This window comes from Crotalus tigris, unplaced genomic scaffold, assembly GCF_016545835.1.
Source record: "Crotalus tigris isolate CLP2741 ecotype Arizona unplaced genomic scaffold, ASM1654583v1 scf7180000021317.425702, whole genome shotgun sequence".
Taxonomy (NCBI): Eukaryota; Metazoa; Chordata; class Lepidosauria; order Squamata; family Viperidae; genus Crotalus; species Crotalus tigris.
The window spans coordinates 404,961-412,749 of record NW_024098451.1 but is presented as its reverse complement, the minus strand read 5'-3'; the positions used below and the strand labels follow the sequence as shown (position 1 = coordinate 412,749).

The 7,789-nt window shown below is 44.9% G+C and overlaps 1 protein-coding gene across 1 annotated transcript in view; it reads left to right on the top strand.

The window, feature by feature from the left end:
- Positions 1-204: 204 nt before the first annotated feature.
- GNG13 (G protein subunit gamma 13) overlaps positions 205-7,789 on the top strand; it is a 28,059-nt gene continuing 20,474 nt past the window's right edge. The window contains exon 1 of the mRNA XM_039369912.1: positions 205-606. The gene's annotated coding sequence lies outside the window, so the exon portion shown is untranslated. The remainder of the gene's footprint in view (positions 607-7,789) is intronic.

The following is a 7,789-nucleotide window of genomic DNA, read 5'->3' as shown; positions in this document are numbered from 1 at the left end:
TGGGTTTGTTGGTCAACCCTCACCCACCCCAACCAAAGTGAGAGTTGATGGTCTTAAAACCATTTGCTAGTTCTGGGAGGAGCTGTCTCTGGCAATGTTTTCTTGTTCTGCTCCCTGTGTACCTCACCCGCTGGGATTCAATTAAGTTGCCATCCTCAGGAAAGGTATCTATGGTACCTGAACTTCAGAGGCCACCTTGAGTCTACCTTCGGTTTCATCTCCAGTCTCCTAATGAGGCATCTGATGTACCTTTGCAAATTCCTTGGCTTTGTTCCTCGAGTCATTTGGAGACATTGTTCCCAGAAGTAGTCAAAGAGTATCCTTGCTGTCTTTTGCGCTCTCTTCCTCTCAGCTTATCTTGACTGCCAACTGTTAATCGGAGCACACAGCCCTGGGGGAGGAGAGATTTCTCATTATCGCCCCCCTCTTTTTTCTTTTTGGAGGCAGCTGGGCAGCCTGTACATGAATAGATTAGTTTCAAGATTTGAGATTGTTAACAGCCGGAATAGAATCCTTGTTGGATTTTGTTTGGTGTAGTTGCCATACGCATCAGTGAGGAAACAATCACAACTTTTATTTGGCCTAAGGAGCTGCTCTTTCTTCAAGGTAGAGTATAAGTTTGGTTTACTTTTATTAGATGGTAATGATTTCAAAGCCTTTACCTCTTGCAGGAATGAACTGGAATCATCAGTTTTCCATGTAACTAAATAGAATCACCGTGATCAGAAAGAGTTTAACTTTGAGTGTCAAAATGCTGATGACAAATACAAGGTAGACCTTGATATATTTGGCTCTGGGTGCAGATGTTAGAATAGCTGAACATTTTCTTTGATCCCACTAAGTATGTGTGCGTTCTCTATTTCTGAAAGAACCGGTTGAGATTTGGTTCCAATTTCTTGACAATTTACTTATTGGAGGATTTATTTGGGAAAGGGGGCTGACTTTGCTTGGCTTCTTAAGACATCCAAGAGACAGTGCAACTGACATAACTGTGGACATGGGGATCAGTTATTAGGGGTTATTGAATTTACTTCTGTCTCTCTCTATTTGTGGTGGTCAGCTTTCTGATTCTTTTAAAGGCTATATGAAAATTTATTGCATGGTGTTTGTTCACTGAACATAAGTCCTTCAATGCCTTGGAAACTAGTTTTAATTCCAGCTGTGCAGGTATTTGGGAGGAAGATAGGTTGATGGAAAATCACATCATGCCTAAGGGATCTTGCTATGTTCAAGACTAAACATATGACCTGAATGTTGGTATTCTTAAAAAAAGAAAGCATGACATTTTGAGATACACCTCCTGAAAAATCCTGCCTGCTTCAGGCTATCAGAACAGCCTGAATGAGATGTGATGAGACACTAACTCAGAACATCTGGAAAATCTGATGCGCCTCCCTTCACTGGATTAATTGGGTTCCCTACATTAAGTAGGGGGTTGCCCTTGATGGCCAAAATGCCCCTCCAGCTCCAGGAGGTCCTGATCCTGTTCCTCTGGAGAAAAACCCCTTCAATTCAGTCCTCCTCCTCTGCAGTTCTGGAAACAGATTCTGGCCAGAAGTGCCCCTTTTTCTGCTCCTGAAGACCAGCGATGGTGAAACAGTTCCTGGGAGTTCACCTGAGTTCATCTGCTTTCTGCCAGAGGACCGTGCGGCAGGTTTGGTTTCATGTGGGATTATGGACCAGCAGGATTTTATCAGCTTTTCCGATTGCTTTCAAATTATTCCAGAAAGATTACACAAATGTAGCCAAAGCAGGTCATAAAACTCACTGGACTGATAGCTGCAAGACACACGGATGATTGTGAGATTAAAATCAGAGGAAAGATCCATGGAAATCGCAAGATGCAAGTTTTACTCTATTTGGTTTCCCTACCTTAAAAAATAGTTATTTAAAATGTGAACATTTGTAGGCCTGGAAGACATCCATTGGAGAGTTTGATTTCAAATACTGTATATAGCCCAAGTTTTTCTCATGAATGAAGGCAAATTTACATGTCCCAGGATAATGTTGCAGGATCCATCCGGGTTGGTCACTGGGACCAGTAGCTTTGTCTCCTGAGCTTTTGGACTCGTGCTGGACCCCATCTCCAGGGATAAGTTCTATCTCACCAGAATGTGTGCTTTGGGCTATTCTGTGTGTGGTGTTTGTGTGGTGCCTGGTTGTGTGTGGCTTTTTAGTTGTTGGTTGAGATGTTGATGGTCTGCTATAAAGTCACTAGTTACTGTCACTAGTTACTGTTGCCAAGCCCTTGCCTCCTGAGTACTTGATAAGCTAGTGGTAAATGAGCATTCCTGTTGATGCTGTTTGGCAACACAACAGTCAATGACTTAACAGTTGGCCATCAATACCCCAATCAACAACTAAAAAGCCACACACAATCAGGCACCATATAAACATTACACACAGATTAGCCCAAAGTGCTGGAGAGAGGTTCCCTGATGATGGGCTCCATCACAAGTCCAAAAGTTCAGTAGACTAAACCTCTGGTCCTGGTGACCAACCTAGATTGGATCCAGTTTTTTTGTTCACTAGAATTTGCCATGCAAAAGGAATTTTTCTAGTTTATAAATAAATATTTCCATAGATTTTAAATAAGAAAAAAAATATCTCTGGGTGTGTTAAAACAGTTTTGTTAAGCCTGTAGATTTAAAAATCTCCTTTGGGGGGATATTTCTTGGGTGTTTCTGAGGTGCTCCTTAATGAGAGGTAAAGGCCAGTTTTTGGATAGAGACCACCTGAAAATCCATGGCTGGAGGCTAGACTGGGCAATCAAAACATCCCAGATGCCAAGGGAATGTCTTTTCACATTGTGGTTTAGAAAATGACCTGGACCACCCACAAAGATACTGGCGTTCATTCAAGGAGATGCGTAGTACCTGAGGCGGTTGGAAAAAGCCTTTGCTGACTCTGACTCTGTGCAGGCCCACTTGGTGCTTCCTGCCAGCCTCAGGACAGGTTGGGGTTTGGGGGGAGGCTGTTGGCAATCTAAAAAAGAGGCAGTCAAAGTCCAGCAGCAGGAAGGAGCCGAGAATTACTTGGCAGGGGGTTCCAGGAATAGCCACAGGGAATATCTGAGAGGAAGCCTTCATTTGGAGAAGAGAACTGAATGTCTGGTTTCACACTTTGTACAAGACCAGAGCTGTTGGCTTGACATGCTATGCTGTTCTAAGCTGTAATATAGTTTGTTTTGTTTCCATATACTCTAAAACTTGTAACTTTAAATCACAGACCACTTTACAAAATATAGTTTCAACAAATGTTGGTGTCAGAACCCATTTATATTTCATATCTATCTATATCCTCTGATCTAAAACCAAATCTCACCTTCCCCTGGATTCTGCCATACTCCCAAGTGGGAGGGGGATATGCCTGCGGGCTTATGGTTTTCACTCCCTCTATGCGCTATAATGTAACCTTTTGTTTATTGCCTCTGAGTCTGCTGCCCATTACAATGTAACAAATTGCCTCCTGCACTATGTATCTCTCTGAACTTTCTTCTCCCTAACCTGGCAGCTAGGAAAAGGGGGGGGGGAGAAATACAAACATCCGAAACCTGGTTTATTTCTCCGGCCTCAAAAGAAGGTGTGAAGAGCTCTGGAACATCGTGCTACAAACAGAGCCGGAGTGATGTTATCTTCCCTTTCCCACAATGGACTTAACACCTGGGGATTGGCCGGTCTGATCCCTCCAGATGAACTGTGGAGTGGGTTTGTTTAGGGACACTTTAAAGTATCAATTTGTAAAGAATCCCTCAGATCCTGTCTATTATGCCTGCTATCAACTACTCTTAATAAAAGTACCAGTTGGAAGAAATTGTTTCCAAGAGTTCTGCTTTCTTAAGATGTGGGATTGAAGTTGGTCCTTACAGTTGGCTTCATGCAGCATTGGAACCAAAGAATCCAACCAGTCCAGTTGGAACTGGAACTGGGACCTATTCCACAGCCCACCCACACAACCCTGGTTTAATCAGAGTTGGTGATTGTAGAGAAGTGACCTGGATTACATGTTGTCCTAATCCATGCCTTGTTTTATTGAATAATCTTGCTTTATTGAATAAGCCACAACTAACTTGGGAGAAATATCAATAACCTAAGATATGCAGATGATACCACTCTAATGGCAGAAAGTGAAGAGGAACTAAAGAGCCTCTTGATGCGGGTGAAGAAGGAGAGTGCAAAAGTTGGCTTGAAACTCAACATTAAGAAAACCAAAATCATGGCATCCGGCCCTCTCAATTCTGGCAAATAGATGGGGAAGAAATGGAGGTAGTAACAGATTTTATTTTTCTGGGCTCCAAGATCACCTCAGATGGGGACTGCAGCCAAGAAATTAAAAGACGCTTGCTCCTGGGGAGGAAAGCTATGGCAAATCTAGACAGTATACTAAAAAGCAGAGACATCACCCTGCCAACAAAAGTGCGTATAGTCCAGGCCATGGTTTTCCCAGTGGCAATGTATGGCTGTGAAGTTGGACCATAAGAAAGGTTGAGTGCCAAAGAATTGAGGCCTTTGAACTATGGTGCTGGAGAAGACTCCTGCGAGTCCCTTGGACTGCAAGGCATTCAAACCGATCAGTCCTAGAGGAGATCAACCCCGACTGCTCTTTAGAAGGCCAGATCCTGAAGTTGAAACTCAAATACTTTGGCCACCTGATGAGAAGGAAGAACTCACTGGAGAAGGGCCTAATGCTGGGAAAGATTGAGGGCAATAGAAGATGGGGACGACAGAGAATGAGATGGCTGGATGGAGTCACTGAAGCAGTAGGTGTGAACTTAAATGGACTCCAGAAGATGGTAGAGGACAGGAAGACCTGGAGGAACATTGTCCATGGGGTTGTGATGGGTCGGACACGACTTCGCAATTAACAACAACAAACTGGAATATACATAAGCTGGGAGCCAGAAATTGTGGGTTGGAAAAGAATTCACACAACCTGTGAAGTCTGAAACAGGCCAAGCAACAGTGGCTGAGGATGAAATATGCTGTGATCTCCAGCTGAGCAGAAACCAAAAGATAATATACTCTTCTTTTATCTGTTTAAGGGAGCTTGACTTGGGCAAAGATTTCCTGCCCTAAGCAGAAATGACCTTACAAGACAAAACTCCACCTGGTGTTTATTTTTTTGAAACAAAATCTTCCAAAACAGTGAGGGACTTTTTTATTTTCTCAGTGTTTCTGCTTTCTCCAATTGTAAAAGCAAATTAGAGAGAAGTTAAACCAACAGCATCAACACAAACCAGAACTGTAGAAGACTTGAGGCAGCTTGAGCTTGAAAGATGGAGGCCAGGAGAACAGAAGTGTCAGAATCCAATTATATTTCATCTTTAAATTATCAAATATAGAAACTCCCAATTCTGCCTTCTCTGGATTCTGCCATAAGAGGCAGAGAAGGGGGAGAACAAAGGGGCTTTATGGCCCTCACTTCCTTCTTAAAATCAAAGGAGTAATGTGAATGTGTGTTATTGTAACCCTCGAAGTGTTAGCATACAAAGGAGAGTAAATTGCCTTTCATGTAGTTAATCTGAAAGTCTCCATCCAGACGGAGAGAAAGAAGAAAGGTGTGAGTGGAAAAAACCCAATAAAGAAATTGTGTAACAATAAAGATAAAACGAAAAAAAAATAAAAATGAACAAAAAAAAAAAAACAAATTGTGATACTTGAAACTATCACTGGAAGGGGGGTTGATTGATGGGTGGGGCTACTGGGAAACCCCTTAAAACCTTGAATGGGAGAGCTTGGACCCCAAGTCCTGTCTAGAACGCCTGCAACCATTTTCTCTTAATAAAGGATTCATGTTGGAAGAATTATTCCAAGAGTTCTGTCTTCTTAAGATGCAAAGTGGGGTGGGTCCTTACCTTAGACAGGACTTGCAAAATTAATCCACCTGGAAGGAAGACCCTTGCCGGGGGATTTTGCAAAAATTTACCATGTCAGACAATGGAGCAAGAGAGGGGGAAAACTCCCTGGAACGAGAGCCGCTGACCCAGTTGGAACCTTGCCAGATGTTGGGATCCGAGAGGCCAGATTCCTCAGGAGAAGAAAGAAGTGGTGGGAGACACAGGAACACCAAGCACGCTGGTCGATGGGCGTGGAACGAAAAGTGAGGGGGCAAGGAATAAAGGAAAGGTGACCCTTGAGATGGGGGGACAAGCAACCAGAATGTGACAGCAGGGAGATGGAGAAATCCCTGCACGCAAGTGAAGAGGGAGGAAGCTGGGCACCGTACTCAGACTGGATCCTAGAGAAAGCTATTGACATGATGAAAAGAACTCTCAGCTCCCTAGGAGAGGAGAATACTGAACCCTACGGCCGCCCCAGTTCCTGGAGCCGCAAAGGGAGAGACACCGAGGGGGACATGGAACCTGCAACCCCAGGGACATCTACTGATCCAGGAGCTCCACCCCCTACCGGACCACAGATGGCAATCTGGACGGAAGGCACTACCACCCACAACAGAGGCACCGATCCATTCCAAGACGTCCACCGTTGGAAGTGAAATTCAAAGGGGAGCCAACACGCTTGGGGTTTTTACTAACCCAAGTCCTCAGCTACATGGAGGAATATGGGCAGGATATTCCCAGCGACAAAGCCCGCATCCGGATCGTGCAATCTGCCCTGGATGGACCAGCTGCGGATTGGGTAGTGAAATTGCATGACTCCAATGCCCCAGAACTCAGTAACTTCAACCGTTTCATGTCCTCTTTGAGAAGACGATTTGAAGACCCCCTGGCTGATCGCAAAGCCCGTGAAAGAATAACAACGATGAGGCAGGGCAAACGCCCAGTGGCTGAGTATACACAAGAATTCCGGGCCATTGCCAGCAAACTGAATTGGCCAGAAGACATCCTCCTTGGCCGTTTCAAAGACGGACTAAACTATGATCTATATGATGCTTGCCTGCCCCGAGGGGACCCACATCGACTTGAGGAATGGTAGTCTTGGCAGAGGAAGCAGAGATCGACATATTGAAGAGGCACCGCCGAGGAAAACAATGGAGCCGCCCCCCGCCTGAGCTGACACACCAACCGGTGAAATCATCGGATACAGCCAAGAAGCAAATGGGATGTTTCAAATGCGGAAGAGAAGGGCATCGAGCTGTAGAATGCCGCTCAAAGGCCCCCCAGCACAACCCAGACAGATCCCCAATCAACAAACCCGGAAAGTATTCAGCTAAGCCAAAAGAAACGGCCATGAGAATGATGGAAATTGCAGAAACCCCACCTCTGCTCACCAAGGGGAAAGGACTCCAGCCTACACCACAGGGCCGGTGGATGCCTCAGATGACAGCTCGGAGGGCGAACCCCTGGTAAGTGGATGCATCACACCCATCTTCAAAACAGTGACTATATTAATCCCCCCCATGCCCGAAGCTGTGAAGGTGAAAGCCTTAATAGACTCTGGCTGTACCCGCTGCCTCATTAGCCCAACACTAGGGGAATCTGGGCATCCCATCCAGGAGACTGGAACAACCAATCTCATTTGGCCAGCTAGATGGATCCATAGCAGGGGGGGTGCCAGCTACCCTAGCCACTTTGCCAATACACCTCTCCCTGGGCAAACATGAAGAGGACATAACGTTTGTGGTGACCCCAGGCATGGAATGCCCAATGATTCTAGGGATGGAATGGTTGAAAAAATGGAACCCCTGGGTAAATTGGAGGACGACAGAAATCAAATTCCCGAAGGGGGACCCTATGGACTTAAAACCCCAAGGGAGGCTACCAGAATCAAGAATAGAAAAAGCATCCATAGGAGAGGAAAAAAGATTAACAGAAATACCAGAGGAATAT